Source organism: Saccostrea echinata, unplaced genomic scaffold, assembly GCF_033153115.1.
Source record: "Saccostrea echinata isolate AGI-Se365-2 ecotype Australia unplaced genomic scaffold, CSIRO_AGI_Sech_v1 ptg000016l, whole genome shotgun sequence".
NCBI lineage: Eukaryota > Metazoa > Mollusca > Bivalvia > Ostreida > Ostreidae > Saccostrea > Saccostrea echinata.
This window is the reverse complement of record NW_026889765.1, coordinates 12,243,425-12,261,207: the sequence shown is the minus strand read 5'-3', so window position 1 is coordinate 12,261,207 and position 17,783 is coordinate 12,243,425. Positions and strand designations below refer to the sequence as shown.

Genomic DNA, 17,783 nt, shown 5'->3' with positions numbered 1-17,783 from the left:
TTTGTTCAACAACTATTCTGAAATTCTTCTTCGCTTCTGAGATATATGCAAAAGAAATATTTAGGGGCTGGCCCTTCAACTCCTTAGTGGGGGCGTTTAGCAAAAATGAAAAGGTTACATATTGTTTAAAACCTTATTTTGAACATCTTTTATTCAACACTGCTTATCAAAATATTTTCCAATTTCGGGATATAGAGTGCCAAAGATTTGTCATTCTGGCCCCTTGTGGCCCCTAATTATGTAACATTTGATGTGAATATTATAATATATAGTTGTAAATTGTTGAGATAAACATGTTTGCTTCAGTAATGAATTACAAAATATTGAGCATTAAAGAGTTATTCATCAAAGACTATCGGCCCCTCTCAGCCCCTATTTTGAGGGGCCAGTCCCTTTTTCTTCATATCACTTTAAAGCTCTTATGATTTTGAACATTTTTTGTTCAACAACTATTCAGAAATTCTTTTTCGTTTCCCAGATATTTGCAAAAGAAGCATTTAGGGGCCGGCCCTTTAACTCCTTATTGGGGACGTTAAGCAAAAAATAAAAGGTTGCATATTGTTCAGAACATTGTTTTGAACATCTTTCGTTCAGTATTGCAATAAAAATATTTCACACTTTTGAAATATAGAGCGTTCAAGATTTTGCATTCTGACCCCTTGTGGCCCCTAATTATGTAACATATGATGTGAATATTATAATATATAGTTGTAAATTGTTGAGATAAACATGTTTGCTTCAGTAATGCATTACAAAATATTGATCGTTAACGAGTTATTGATTAAAGACTTTCGGCCCCTCTCGGCCCCTATTTTGAGGAGTCAGCCCTTTTTTCTTCATACCATTTTAAAGCTCTTATGATTTTGAACACTTTTTGTTCAACAACTATTCAGAAATTCTTTTTCATTTCCGAGATATTAGCAAAAGAAGTATTTAGGGGCCGGTGTAAAGACGAATAATGACCCCCATAGAATAATGACCGGGAGGTCATTTTTCAACGACAAAAAATGACCCCCCAGCCGTAGAAAAAAATATTTTTTTGTAGAAAAAGAGCCCTAGGGGTCATATCTTTATATGTGGGTCCTATAAAAAAATGACCCCCGTTGGAAAATGACCCCTTTTCCAACAGATACACAATTTATAACAGGTGATTGATGTCAAGGTTTAAACTTCAATGTTTAATTCTTATTTATGCCCTTTTTGATCAACTTTGGACGAAAGCGCAATTAAAATGCAATAAAACAGCATTACATTTACATGCATATTTCTATCTTTTAAGCCTTTTGTGTTCTCAGCACATATTGAAAATCGCAAAATGGCTACTATTGGTTATTCTCCCTTAATGAATGTCTTCCATTCGTTTCATATTTGGATATTTGACTGATTATAGACATTCATACAAGTAGCTAAATAACAGCGGGATGTTCTGGATTTCAATGGTAAACATGTCTTTCAAAGTATTCAGCATGCATTGAATACGATCAACTTTATTTTTTAAAGTGAATGAAAAAAAATGAATGAGATAAGTTTTCGGAAATAAATACGGGAAGTTATGCAATGTAATATTATATATTTTTTTTAATGACATAAAAGGTGTGTAAATGAGGTAGAATGTATCGCAAATGACATAATATCTCGTGTGAACGACATACTGTGGATATATTTCCTAACGAAAAAAAAGGTGAAGATAACGAACAGAATGATTTTAAAATATCCACAAGCAATGCAATTATGCTAACAGGGCATAAAAAAGGACCCCTGAAAATTGCAGAGGTAGGAGTAGGTGCCTAAAAAGAGTAAGCATCCCCTGTTGACCCATCACACCTGCCGTGAGCCCTATAAATAAATCAGGGGACATTCCGTTGTCGAATTAAGTATAGAAAAAAGGCCAAACAATTGACCATATTATAAGTTATATTTGTTGACAGGGTCATTGATACGACCATTGAATTTACGAAATGCTGACTTTAAACGAGGTTGTTGAAACCCCTGTAACATCAACTTATATGTATCTGTCAGTAGCCTGACTCGATTTAAAAATTAATCGTGTTCTTGGGTATCGAATAATTTGGTAGATGTTAACATCATATGCAAATGATAGCGGAATATTACTACATAAATAAGGAAAGTTTACGATGGAAAAAGCTGAAGTCATCCCGCTTGTCAGACAATTTAGTTGTAAGCTGGTCTTGAGTGTCTATAGTCAGCAGGACGTCCAAATATAAAGCAGACGTTGCAAACATAAAAAGGACATAAAATTTCTGCTTGTCAGAAATATATACCATCGCATAATGTGCATTCAATTTTATTTATAAACAATGGTCTATGGGAATTTCTTTTCAAATATATAGAAGTAAAAAATAAGAAGGATCCCAGTATAATATACATATGTACATTCAAGTCTGTTAACATGGTCGTCTGAGAATAGGATACATACATGTAAGAGGAATAATTTTCTTTAGAAATCCACTTTAAAACAGTGATACATTTGTCAAATAAATATGGAAACATTTCAATACAGTGTATATTGAAGTAGATAAATGTTTTTAATTTATCATTAAAGACAGACCATTTTATTGCCCTTCCAGGTGAATATAAGGATTTATTTTTCCTACATTGAACTAAATAGATTGAAAACAACTCTGAAAAGTTATTTCACCTGCATCCGTATTCCACTCAAGTTAACATAATATTCAGGCTCAAAGAATCGGAGAAGGGGGCGAGTGATTGCTCACCCCTCCTTTTTCTGAATGTAAAATTTAGCAATTTCTAGTTTGAAAATGTTCATTGAAAGTCTTGTAAACACCCCCTCGTTTTTATACAATATAGTTAAAAACTCTCTTCTACTTGAGTGGACATGGTGAACATAACATTCAGGCACATAGAATCAGCGCTGCGTGGAGTGTCCTCCCCCTTCCATTTTCATGAACGCTATTTTTTTTATTTTTTCACTTGAAAATGATCATTGCAAGTCTGGTTGCCCTATCCCAAACTTTTTGATACAGTAGAGTAAAAGGAAATCCCCCTTACATCAATAGACTTTTTAAGGGGTTCATCAAAGATATTTTTGGGGTAACTTGTCATTTGGCCTCTTATAATGCCCCATTCCCCCCTTCGATGCTATGCCTGACATTTATTTTTTCTACATTGCACCAAAACTAGATTTCAAATGCAAAATTAATACTGGTTATGCTTATTATGTTACCTCCGATTCTCTCATTGTGTTTGGCTAGGACTTGAGCAAATGTAAACAAGAAACTTGACATGTCTTCTTAAACAGTCTGTATCAATTTAATCGTTGAATCATATAATATAACAGTTATTGCTGTTTTTTTCTTTCAGTACGATGATTTTCCACCATCGAAAAAAACAAAGTTCACCTCGCCCTTTGGGCTTGATAAATCTTTTATTTTTCTAAATTCTGAATCATCGCATTAATCTTAAAAACAGTAATGATTGTATAATGTAATGAAATCAACATATCATCGATTTATTCCCAATTTAGCTCAGGTGAGCATTTTTGTCAACAGGTCTCTTGGTTTATTATTTTTATTTTGCAATTTCAACTTTAATCCTCTTTAATCCACAAGGGGTCATTATTCTACGGGGGTCATTTTTCTTCACGTGGGGTATGCAGATTTTTGGGGTGATGACACTTTTTCTATGGGCAAAAGGGTCATTTTTCGACGTCGAATAATGACCGGGGGTCATTTTTTGCCGTTGAATAATGACCGGGGGTCATTATTCGATGGCGAAAAATGACCCCCGGTCATTATTCTATGGGGGTCATTATTCGTCTTTACACCGGCCCTTTAACTCCTTAATGGGGACTTTTAGAGAAAAATGAAACATTGCATATTGTTTAGAACATTATTTTGAACATCTTTTGTTCAATATTGCTTATCAAAATATTTCCCACTTTTGAAATATAAAGCGTCAAAGATTTTGCATTCTGGCCCCTAATGGCCCCTAATTATGTAGCATATGATGTGAATATTATAATATGTAGTTGTTACTTGTTGAGATAAACATTTTTGCTTCAGTAATGCATTACAAAATTTTGATCGTTAAAGAGCTATTGATTGAAGACTTTCGGCCCCTCTCAGCCCCTAATGTGATGAGTCAGCCCTTTTTCTTTGATATCATATAAAAGATCTTGTAATTCTACACAATTTCTATTCAATATGTTTTTAAAAAATCTCCATAGTTTTAGAGATATGATAAAAAATGTCTCGAAAATTCACTCCTGATTCATGTCCTAAATTTCTACCCCTACTGAGCTTCCATACTAGGTACTTCCAGAAAATTTGAAAACCCAGGTGCAAAACTTCAACATGTTGTCTATAATCGCTGAAAATTTCAGCGCTCTAGCTTTTGCCGTTTTTTAGTTTTTGTGTCGACAAAATGGTTATCTGAAAATTGATTAAAGGCCGATAACTACCGACCGGAAGTGAATTTTAAGGATTTGAACAAAAAAGGATCATCTTCAGATCGAAAGGCATTACCCCTGAAAATTTCATGAAAATCGATCGAACCGTTTGCGAGATATCTTCTGCACAAAAATTGTAAAGAAAAAGTGGAATAATAATAATAAAAGTGAAAAAGAAACAATACAATAATAGAAGGGTCTTCCGTTGGAGACGGAAGACCCTAATAATAACATAACGATCATAATAACAATATATACATATATGTGTGTATCTTTTCAGCCCGCAACAATATGTATGGGACATACTAAAAAAACAAGTCCCACGGAGAAAATAAGTCCCACAGAGAAAAACAAGTCCCACCAGTAATTATGACATTTTTGTTGGGTTTGTGTACATACATTTATAGAATAAATGTTTTTTGAAGGAAAAGAGTTTGTTAAGTATGCTTTGATCTTTTACAAAAACAAAGAACGATAACTCCTACATGTACATCCATACATGACAAGTGCAAGTGTGAATTAAGTCTCATACATATAAGTAAATATGACATTTTAGTTGCATAATCAAACGCATTTTTACATTATCATTATTTAGATATATTTTTGGTTTTAGAAAATTGAAAAAAGTTTGATCATTTACAAAGAACGACAACTCCCCTGTGTGGTGCAGTGGTTAGAGCGTTCCCTCTAGAGTCCTGGAGTAAGGAGTTGATCCTTACGTTGCGGGTTCGAATCCCACTGTAGGACGTGGAGACCAATTCTTCAGATGAGACCGTATGAACCACAAGAAATTGAAGCTTTAAATATTCTGTATAAGCTTCTTTTCCAGCAATGTCAATTATAGAATTTGTTTCTGAACATATTTAAGAGTATAGTTTTCAGAAGAATCTAGCTTGTCAACTTATATTGGAAGTTTACTGGCTAATGCATATATAATTAATTCAATTAAAACTGAAGGCAAACTTTTACTTGTAATATTAAAGGACTAGGCCATCTTTAAAAAATTGTTTGGTTGCCCTCTCTCCACCGACTGGCTAAAAATGGCCTGACTCAAAATTTTTTTTTAACCTCCAGGAAGCAATTTTTTTTTTTTAATGTATTCTGGACAATAGATTTTAAATATTTAGCATTGAAATTGAAATTTTCTGAGAAAAAAAAAACATAGGTAATCAGAGATTACAGAGCTCACCTCAACGAATGTTGTCTTTAAGTAAGGCAAAGTCCCACACTAAACTAATAATCTAGGAGTGTGCATCCCTAGATGCAACATTTATGCAATTTTGGTCTGATAGGGTTTGCAGTTACTTGGGAATAGACTTATCTGAAAACTTAAAACTAGTCACTCATCCAGAAAATGTAAGTCAAATCCAGCATCAGAAGCAAGTTTTGAGATTGTTCATCCCCTGATGCATCATCCATGCAAGTTTGGTTCAGATAGGCCTTATAGTTACTTGGAAATGAGATCTGCTCCAAAAACTTTAACCTGGTTACTCATCCGGAAAATGTAGGTCAGATCCAGCATCCGAAGCAAGTCCAGTAGTGTGAATCCTTTGATGTATCATCCATGCCAGTTTGGTCAATATAGGGTTTATAGTTACTTGGAAATGACATCTGCTCCAAAAACTTTAACCTGGTCACTCATCCAGATAATGTAAGTCAAAACCAGCATCCGAAGGAAGTCCAGTAGTGTGCATCCTTAGATTTAAAACATGATTGTGACGTAAACCTTTTGTTTGTGTTGTCCATTCTATAGCTTAATGTTGAGCTAACTCCTCAAAGAATCCATTAAGTTACCTGTAAGTGTCCATTCTTTTTGGAAAACTATCCATTCTTTTTAAGAATGGACAGTTTTTTCAAAAAGAATGGACACTTAAAACAAACAGAATGGAGAGTTACAGGTAAACTTTGGAATGTGTTCAAGAGGGAAACAAAACAAATACATTAAATACTCTTTAATTTACATGTAAATAACAGAAAGAACACGGAGATCTAAGCTAATCCAGAACACAATGTCTGCACAGGATCCACTTGATTTCATGAATAATGTACATTATTTCAATACTCAAAACTCAATATTCACAAAACTTGATTTCAAATGACACAATTTCACATTTGACTTTTCGGAAAAATTATTCCCTCGAGGAGAATTCATTTTAAGATAGAAATACGTCTAATATTAAATCCTCCACCCAGAAAACAGTTTGCTCCATGAACACTTCACTGCTGCAGTTAATATTTCCGTAGAAAATAATTAAAAATGAAACATCTCCAGATTTGATTTGTGAAACATTTTCAGGTCGAAGATTGGCTCATGGCTACCCAACATTCAGAACACAATATGCATATCACCAGTACACTGCTGCAGTTAATATATCCTCAAAAATAGAATTCAAATAAAACATTTCCAGGTTTGATTCAAATTTGATGATCTGTATCTGTTGGAGAAGTTCACTTTTGAGTCAAAGTTTGGCTAATATTTCTTTTACTCTTCTGCATGTTTCCAGATCCAAATATCACCAATTTTATGCATATTTTGGTTTATTAGATTTTGATTCTGTCATGTACTCTCTCCATCAGAGGAAGACATGTATGCCTTTACAAGGCAAGCTATAAACTGATTTTGAAGCATGGCATACTTGTATAAATACTAGTATCCCCCAAAATCCACCTGTATCTGTCCATTCTTAAGACAAAGACCTTTTGTTATTTGCATCTGCCCGAAACACAATGGCTATTCAACAAATTGCTCTGCATCCCTAGCTTACCTATGACTGTCCATTCTGTAAACAATGAATTTGTCATTGTATGTGTGCTACCTGTCATATCTGCTACCAGTTTTGTAATTTGTTTTATTTCATTTTCAGAACAAAGGAAATCATGTTTTAAGTAGGAGAAAGGCCTCAAACTGTCCATTCTGTGAGAGAAAGAACTAATCGAGGGCCGTAGGCTTAGTCTTAACTTAGTTTAATGTAAGGGAAGTACTTTCCCACATTTTATCCAACTAGTATTTGTATGTAAATGACTTTGAAAGGTACTTTTAAAGGTGGAATATCCCTCTGCTCTAAATTTCACCAATTTTACTAAATTTTTCAATATCTTTGGACTCAAAATCTTGTAACTCATATTCCTTGTCTTTTATATCAGAGATTAATGTAAAAAAAAAGTATTGAGTTTTCTCTCTATCAGAAAATGTTTATGTATAGAATTGCTATTTTCATTCATTTGTATCGATCACATACAGTTTGGGCTTGAAAAACATCTTTCAATAACTTTGGCTTGAAAAACATCTTTCAATAATTTCCAGTATAGCTTATTAGTATTTTTACTGGTTGTGAAATGATACTTTCCCAATTAAAGTCTCTTAATGGAATATTAAGTTCTTCTAAATTTGCTTCTTTTTATCTTCATACTTTTCATTTATATGAACAGCTATTGTGCTTCTGAAGTTTGGGTTTCACTTAAAGCACCTAACTAACAGTGAGAAACTTATCTTGATTTTTTAAACATATTTTAGGTAAAAAGGAACTGTATATTCTGAATTACGATGATATCATCTTTTTACCAAAGAAGGTATAAAATACATATTTCTTTTTATTTGTCCAAAGTTATTTTTAACAAGTTTTTTTTTAAAGCTATAAATGGTGTATCTGAGCTAAAAAATGATAATATGAGATTGAGTGTAGATATACATGATGTAATGCTTTTTACGTTCAAACTAAAATTTTCACCAATTTTGAGCTTGAATAACCCCACATTTCTATAGTTAAATTGACTTTTAAAATTAAATGTGTCTTTTATTCAAATGTGGAGTCGGTAAATAAATTGGTTATTATTTAAAGGACTATATTCAGTAATGACCAATATTTGCCCCCAAAATCAAACTTTGACGGAGAAATATATAATTATGTTCTAAAACAGGGGAATATCTGCAGACTTCAAAGCACTGAATATTTTCATAAGCCATGACGCCATATGTTGGATATGATGTCAGAAAGATGACGTAAATTCAAAATTTCAATGATTTATACAGAAAAGGTGTATATTACGTCGATAATTTGAGTAAAAGTCACCGAGCGCAGGTCTGCTCCAACTCAATATTTTGATATAATGTGTAGAATGATAATATCAATGAAATATGTAAATATTGTTCTTGAGCAGGCCTGCGCTCTATAAATTTTATAGTAAAAATTGAACAAATTTTGTCCATTTTGTCCTTTTTCTGAAAAAATAACAAAAAATCCAAATAGTTTGTGACGTCATAGAAACAAAAGTTGCCAATAATCTACTTCGAAACTATAATATTTTTTTGTTAATTAAGATTTCTCACACAATATATACAATTCAGCACATTTCAAGAAATTTTCAAAATGTGACTTTTGTGGGGGCAAAAATGTGCATATACCACATATAGTTCTTTTTTGATATCTTTGAAACGCAGTTGATTTAAATTGTGTTATTTACAGAAAAGTCCTATTTTTATATAAAGTTATAAATCAAATAGAAAGATATTTTTAATTTGGGTTATCTAAACTTATCAAAAATACACCACATATGACTTTAAGGGGGAAAGAATTAATTATGTATGAAATACATCGTATAAAAATATATAATTTACCACTATGATTAACTTTATTTTGACATAGTCATGAGCCCCCCCCCCCCCCCTTTTTTTTTTATAAATTAAAAGTCCCGGCCTCTACAGTCCTAGATCGTTCTTGCTCATTAAAACTCAACCTTTTATTCTTCTGCTTAATTAACTAACAAAGAATCTGGGGGGATAAGACGAGCCATGTGCCCATGCCCATTTTTCGGCTATGCAAGAACATTTATTGGAAAAAATCTCTCAATTGTTCGAATTTACTTAAGCATTTTAATGTTTCCGTAGTTTTCAAAATGATATTTATATTCTAAACAAGCTAAACAGTTGACTTTCATTTTCTGTCACAAATGTCTAACATGGGTAAGGACTTCTTTTAATTAATCTGCATATTGAGTGTTTACACTTATTGTGGAGATATTATAAAAATGTTAACATCGTATATAATGATAATGGTGATCTAGAAGCGCTTTTATTTAAAATAAATAAAACGGGAATAAAAGTATTCAAATATCTATTATAATTTTTATCCGGCATTTTAAATAATTTACTGTAAATAAGTTCATTACTACATGTATATATTTTATTTCCAGTGAAAAATATGTTACTCTTATAGACATTTTTTATAAAGTAAAACAAAATTAAAACCAAAAAAATCAAAAAAAAAAAAAAAAAAAAAAAATCAGAGCATGACTCGAACACTTTCCTCAATAAACGTCCCTTTAAAGAGCTCATCGCTAACCACTAGGCCACGGAGTCACACTAACATTTCCATTTAAATAGCATACAGTTCTCTATATTTAGCAAGCGTTTTTGGACTTAGAATTTTTTAAGACCACGGTGATAATTTAAGTAAGTTAACTTAATTTTTTATGTAGAGTGGGTCTTCATACCAAATTTTTGCAAGTGTAAAAAGCAACATCTTTCCATTGCCTTTCATTAATCGTTCTCAAAAAAATGGTACAATGACCCACTCTATTTAAAAATTGTAGTTATATCATCCAATTTATGTCAGTTTCTGTGAAAATTGAGCGTAATGCCATTTTGTTGTGTTAATCAGAATCATTTTCGCTGTTACAGTATTCAGGTTTTGTCAAATTTATATGCAAATGGTAATAAGCATTACATTAATTCAACAAAAAGTGAAATTTTTGTAAAATGAATTTATTGATTTTTTATCGATCGTTATGTAGGCATATGGCTCGGCTTATCCCCCCAGTTTCTTTGTTTAAATTAGTTTTGGCTAATTGATCATGTCTTAAGTCCCTAGGCTATTAAATTCACAGTTTAATACAGTAATAAACTTAGGTAATCAGAGATTACAGAGCTCACCTCAACGAATGTTGTCTTTAAGTAAGGCAAAGTCCCACACTAAACTAATAATCTAGGAGTGTGCATCCCTAAATGCAACATTTATGCAATTTTGGTCTGCTCCAAAACCTTTAATCTGGTCACTCATCCAGAAAATGTAGGTCCAGCATCCAGAGCAAGTCCAGTAGTGTGAATCCTTAGATGTATCATCCATGCAAGTTTGGTCAATATAGGGTTTATAGTTAGTTGGATATGACATCTGCTTCAAAAACCTTAACCTGGTCACTCATCCGGAAAATATAGGTCAGATCCAGCATCAGAAGCAAGTCCAGTAGTGTGCATCCTTAGATGTATCATCCATGCAAGTTTAGTCAATGTAGGGCTTAAAGTTACTTGGAAATGAGATCTGCTCCAAAAACTTTAACCTGGTTACTCATCCGGAAAATGTAGGTCAGATCCAGCATCCAAAGCAAGTCCAGTAGTGTGAATCCTTAGATGTATCATCTATGCCAGTTTGGTCAATATAGGGTTTATAGATACTTGGAAATGACATTTGCTCCAAAAACTTTAACCTGGTCACTCATCCGGAAAATATAGGTAAGATTCAGCATCTGAAGCAAGTCCAGTAGTGTGCATCCTTAAATGGATCATCCATGCAAGTTTGGTCAATATAGGGCTTTTAGTTACTTGGAAATGAGATCTGCTCCAAAAATCTTAACCTGGTCACTCATCCGGAAAATATAGGTCAGATCCAGCATCCGAAGCAAGTCCAGTAGTGTGCATCCTTAGATGTATCATCCATGCAAGTTTGGTCAATATAGGGCTTATAGTTACTTGGAAATGAGATCTACTCCAAAAACCTTAACCTAGTCACTCATCCGGAAAATGTAGGTCAGATCCAGCATCCAAAGCAAGTTCAGTAGTGTGCATCCTTAGATGTATTATCCATGCAAGTTTGGTCAATATAGGGCTTATAGTTACTTGGAAATGAGACCTGCTCCAAAAACATTAACCTGGTCATTCTTTAGCTGAAATTGCAGCATCTGAAACCTTGACTGGTACAATGAAACACACTAGAAGCATCCTCCATGCATCTCTGACTAATATAGGCCATAGAAGTACTTGAAAAGAAAACTGCTCCAAAAACCTTAACCTGGGACGCTGACGCCGACACCGACGCCGAGGGTATTACATAAGCTCCCCCAACTTCGTTGAGGTGAGCTAAAAATGTGTTTTATCCTGGAAAACATTGTCTCTCCAATAATTTCAAGTTTTACTGTTAATTATTCTCTGTACTTTGAATTTCAAATGTCAAAATATTGTATCCTAGCTCAAACAATATTCATTTATGTAATAGGAGAGGAGAAAATGTGTCGGACCAGACCAGGATTCGAACCTGGGCCCCCTGAATCTCCAGTCAGGTGCTCTACCAACTGAGCTATCTGGCCACTGGTGATCAAACCATTCTGACCACCATATTCCTCCCTCCTTAAAGGTCTCTTGCCCCGAAGACACCAACCCAGGCTCTTGTATAAGCGATTGTATAAGCCTATGTGTACATGTAATATCAAGAGAATAAAATCAAGTTAGAGAAAAACTAGAAATATGTCCATAGGACATGAATGCCCTGCCAAGAGGGTAAATTAGTAATGCAACATGAAAATTTGTATCAGTGTATGAAGTTTGATGAGAATATCTTGAATAGTTTCTTTAAAACTGAAATCTAAAAAATTGGATATAGATGATATATTCTCACTGATATAGATGATAAATTCTCACCAAATTATGTATAAGTGCATATAAGCTTACATAAAAATATCTTAAATGGTTTTAAAACTAAGCAAAATGCAAATTTAAGAAAAGTTGGGTCAAAGTCAGAGGAATGTTCAAGATCAAAAGTTATTGATGCAGTTGAATAGCTCTCACTAATACTGTATGTGTACATGAATTAACGTATTCAAAATTTAGCGCAATCACCGGGTATGGAGTGGTTGGCATAGTCATGCATTAGCGCCACACATATAGCGCTAAAAAATAACGATAAAAAAGTTGTACTTATTGTCTAGGAGTTTAAGTAAAATTTTAGTTTCAGCAATGACGGCCTCCTTGCAAATCATAGTGCAAGTGTTTAATAGTGTTAAATCCAAAGCAAGCTAGCATGTAGGTGTCCCCTACCAATATTGACTAGTATATTATCACACCACATCTAAATGCCATTTGCAAAGCAGTGATAGGTATTATTTAGAAAAAATGAAGAAAATCATTTTGTTAAAAAAAAAAAAAAAAAAAAAAAAAAAAATCCCTACCTACCTACCCTAATTTTTTTGGAAGTGTAACCGGAACCACACATATTTTTTTGTTTGGCCTCATTTATTTAATACTCATGAGCAGAGAAGATTTTCAAAGATATAATGCATTTTCACTATATAATCAATAGAGCCCCGCCCTAACACTAGAACCCCTGACCCAGGGGCCATAAAATTCACAATTTTGGAAGAGGCAGCCATGCTTATTATAACTATGTACTTAGTTAATTTATTTAATACTCCTGAGCATAGAAGAAGATTTTCAAAGATATATTGCATTTTCACTATATAATCAATAGAGCCCCACCCTAACACCAGAACCCCTGATCCAGGGGCCATGGAATGCACAATTTTGGAAGAGACACTCTTGCTTATCATAACTATGTACTAAGTTAGTTTATCTAATACCCAGGAGCAGAGAAGAAGATTTTCAAAGAAATAATGCACTTTCACTATATGATTTATATAGCCCCACCCTAGCACCAGAACCCCTGACCCTGGGGCCATGAATTTCACAATTTGGTAGAGGGCTCAATGCTTATTACAATCATGCCAGCAGTTTTCACTGCTTGATGTCCAGGAGTAAAGAAGATTTTTAAAGATTGCATTAATTTTGGTGGTTTTAGCCCCACCCCTCAGGCCCCAGGGGGACAGGGACCATGAAATTCACAATTTTTGTCCCACTTCACCCATAGATGCTATATGCCAAAATTGGTTGAAATTGGTTGAGTGGTTTCAGAGAAGAAGCTGAAAATGTTTAAATGTTAACGCACGACGCACTACGCACGACGACGGACAAAAACGGATAGAAATAGGTCACCTGAGTGACTCAGGTGACCTAAAAACGGAAATAGGAAGGCACAAATATAAATACAAAAGCCTCCAAGATGCATCATGCCCATCGTTTTATTTATCACAAGGAACTTCATCATGTTTACATGTACACGATTTATATAAGTAGCATCTGCAAAATCCCATGCTGTAACAGATATTTCGACATTGAGAATGAAGACTGCCAGTTTGATTAGGATGTTTTAGAAGTTAACAAGGGCATTCAGAATTTCTTGTGGCTTTATTAAATAAAATAATTTCAGTTAAAAAAAAAACAAAAAACAAAATGGCGACGACGATCATAAAATGAACTGACGATCACGATGATGGTAAAGCTACCTATCGAGTATTACACAAAAAATGGCTTTAAAATAAATTTGATGACTTAAAAAACAATATTACGGGAATTTTTGGTGTTTTTATGAACTAATTTAGTAATTAATTATTTCCTTTTTTGATCACGTGACTCTTACGAAGTCTACGATTGGTCAACAACGAAGCGCGGATTTTTTCAGAGACGATTTGAAAATTGGCGGGATGGAAATGTCGAGAACAAAAAGGAGATAAAGAAGTCGGTAAGACTACATTTATATTTAAAATTTTATATGTTGTTTGCAGGAAATGCATTTTACCACTTTAGAAATGTATTCAGTGGAGAATTTCAATGTAGATTTTACGTAATTGTGGACATTTGTGTCTTCGATTTCTGGTTTGTTTTGATCAGTATGACGATGTATATAAACTTAAGTTAACATACTGAAACATGCTTTTTCTCTGGCTCAATGTAACATGAATCATTTAGTTCCTTGACATATTCAATTCTTCAAATATTTCAGTATAATTCATGCAATAGGTTTATAATACAGTCAGCATTGGTCAGTATCTAGGAACATTTACTGTAGCCTAGCTAAGTCTTGGCATGATAAAAAAAAAATACATATCAAATCTACTGAATTTTGTAAGATTAAAGTTTGTAAAAGTAATGGATTTTTGTTAAGCATGTTAAAAGGGAGGATAGTGTGTGTGTTGTGGTTGGTGGTGGGGGGATTGGGGGTTGAAGGGGTAGTAATAATCATGTGGTTGATTATAAACAACCAAAAAGTATCAGCATTTACATGTATCTGAAAAATTTAAAGTTGAACTGGATAGTTATACTGATCATCTTTCCAGGGTGAGAAGAACTTAAAGGGGGGGGGGGGGGGGGGGGGCTATATAAACATAATACATGTATTGAGACACGTGATTATTTTTCTATTTGCTCATATAACATTAAGAATTTAGACAGGGATATCAAAATCACTTTACAATTTTTCAAAATCATTGTCAGGTTTAAAAAAAAATGAAAATAATTAAATGTTTGTGTGTGGATATTATAATGCCAGAGAAGTTCTTAAACATTCAAGTTACCTGCTTTTTCTTTTATAATTTTCAGCAGTGCATGCATGCGTTTTTTGCCATGAGCATCTCTCTAACATGCAGAGCCATAGGAAAATGCTTCAACAATTTAAGTGTATCTTATCATCAGTAAGTACATATTAATCTAATTTGATTTCTGTAAAATACAAAATAGACATATCAAATTAGTAGGCTTGTCTGTCCTTAATATACTCATGCACTGAAAAGACTTATTTTAAAATTTTATAAGTGATAGGGATGATTGGGGTTAATTTTTTGGATTTTCACATAAGAATTTTGAGTTTTAATTGGTTTTCAAGTAATTTGAACATTAAACTGAATATATGATTCTATATGTCAGTCTGCCATGTATTAAGCACAGGAATTCTGCTTTTTGAGAACACGTTTGATTTAAAACTGAAAAAAATATGCTTTGATTATTTAACTTTTTTTGCAGATCCCAAGGAAAAGTACTTAAAGGCTGAAATCATTTAGCGTATTCAAATGAAGATCAGTTGAAAAAAATGGGCGACATTAACACTGCTATGCGGTCAAAGGCTAGTGCACTGAATTGTGTCAGCAAGAAAATTCAAAAAGGAGGGAAAGATGGGATGACTGGACTGTGAAGGAGCGGAGATGATCTGTGAGCGTGATCAATCAGTGACATAACCATGCATTATGTTATTTACAGAATTATAATCTTGTTGATGATTTAATGTTCCAATATATTCTTTAAATTATTTATGGAAGATTAGTACTGAAAATAATGAATAATGTAATGAAGATGTGGGGTATTTTGATAAAAGCTAGCATTTAAGATTTTTGAATTGTAGCTAATGTTTCATAGAGATTTCCCCGATTTCCGGTTTCTCTGATTTTTTTTTTGATAAGCTGAATTTTTTTCCCTATACTTCATATTTTTGTTAAAATTTCATGCTTTCAAAATACAATTTTGTATCTTTAATTGGTTTTATTTTGGTATACCTCAGCTTAATGGTCATTTTTGAGGTTTTTCATTGTTCTTTCAAAATAATATAACGTATTTTTTTTTTTTTTTTAAAAAAAAGGTGGGGGGGGGGGGGCTAACTTTTTTTGTACCAACTAAAAAGTATACTTTTTTCGTACTTTCATTTAATTTTGACATTTTATTGTACTTTTTTAAGCATCAATCTAAAGAAGTACTATTTTTATACTTTTTCTGCATACATTTTTGTACTTTTCTCTGGAAGTATACTTTTTTTGTACTTCATACATTTCTGTACTTTTTTCTGGAAGTATACTTTTTTTTTGTACTGGAAGTATACTTTTTTTGTACTTCATACATTTCTGTACTTTTTTCTGGAAGTATACTTTTTTGTACTGGAAGTGTACTTTTTTTGTACTTCATACATTTCTGTACTTCTTTCTGGAAGTATACTTTTTTTGTACTTCATACATTTTTGTACTTTTTTCCAGATGTACTTTTTTTGTACTTTTGTATGTTAGTTTTAAGAATATACTTTTTCTGTACTTCCAATTATACTTTTTATGTACTTTTTCAAATATAGAAATGTACCAAAAGTATACTTTTATTATCATTTTTTTGTAACCAAGAACCTAAGTTCTCATAAAGCACAAAAAAAGTATACTTTTTTTTACTCAATTTGGAACGACCAAATCCCTTGTTCCAAATTTAGTCAAAAAAAGTATACTTTTTGTGACCTTTTTTTGTACTTTTTTTGTACTTAATTTTGGTATGGGTAAGTTGTTTAAACAACAGATTATGATATTGTGCAATGATAAAATGTCTTATTCATGCCTCCATCCTGCAGTCCTTTCAGTACTTTGTTTAAAGATGGCCTAATTTAATGTGTAATTGCTTACAACTTCGATCCATCAAGGATTTCCAAACACTGATCAACCAATTGATTAGACAATGAACAGGCTTGTTATTCAGGGGGGAAGAGGGGGCAGGAGCGGGCGCATCTGCTTTTTGAGAAAAGTCTTTTTGCAATGTAAATATTCATTTTGACGCTGCTTGCTCCTTCCCTCCTTCCACCCACACTTTTTGTTGCTGTAAGGTCGAGCTCGTGCAAATTCCAGCATTTGAAATGACAAAAATTCCAGAAACTTAGAAAAATCCCACCCCCCACCCCCCGGCCCCCAATTTGAGTCTGTGTGAACAATGGATTTCACACTTTGCCGCTCCGTTGACCACAGATTGTAGTTATTCTCGCCGCTCCATTGACCACAGATATTGGCGTTACAAATGTAATTCTGTATTTCTCATTTAAAATTTATATCTTTCATTTCTTTGCAATTTTTTTTTTTGCCGCCCCTTTGCCGAGCCCTTGATTTAATAAAGCGCCAAAACAGAATTCGCAAAAATAACGCGTTGCATTCCTCTCGCTTCGCTCGCGAAGCTCACTGATTATTTGTTTACGTTGCTTTATGGATAAAACTGCCGACTCCTGTGCTAGACCTGATCAGACTGATAGGATTCAACAGCCCGGATTTACTCAGATTTTCGTCACGGCCGAGCAAAAAAAAATTAAAACAAATAGAATAAATAAAAATAATAAATCAGAGCTGTACAATAAAAATCCATGAATACCAAAATATGGTCGATAAACAGTAAAACTCCACTTCGTTTGCTAAGGGGGACTTCAGCCACTGCGAACTCGGAAACTGCGAAACTCAGAATGTCGTCAAAAATGATAATTTCAATCTAGAGGAGTTCCGAAATATAAACGGAAGTAAATATGTGGTCTAAGTCCGAATCCGGTCGTGTTAACTGGACATATCAAGTTTTTATATCTTTCTTAATTACATTAAAAATCACAATATTTTATTTAACTGAATAATACATTTATCATGTCATATTAGTCATCGAATTTTTGTTACAGTCAACCTGATATGTTATAGAAAATTTGTA

General features: G+C 33.3%; 1 protein-coding gene across 1 annotated transcript in view; it reads right to left on the bottom strand.

Moving 5' to 3' along the window:
- LOC133188456 (secernin-2-like) overlaps positions 1 to 17,512 on the bottom strand; it is a 66,564-nt gene extending 49,052 nt beyond the window's left edge. Inside the window, exon 1 of the mRNA XM_061323894.1 lies at positions 17,463 to 17,512. The gene's annotated coding sequence lies outside the window, so the exon portion shown is untranslated. The remainder of the gene's footprint in view (positions 1 to 17,462) is intronic.
- Positions 17,513 to 17,783: the final 271 nt, after the last annotated feature.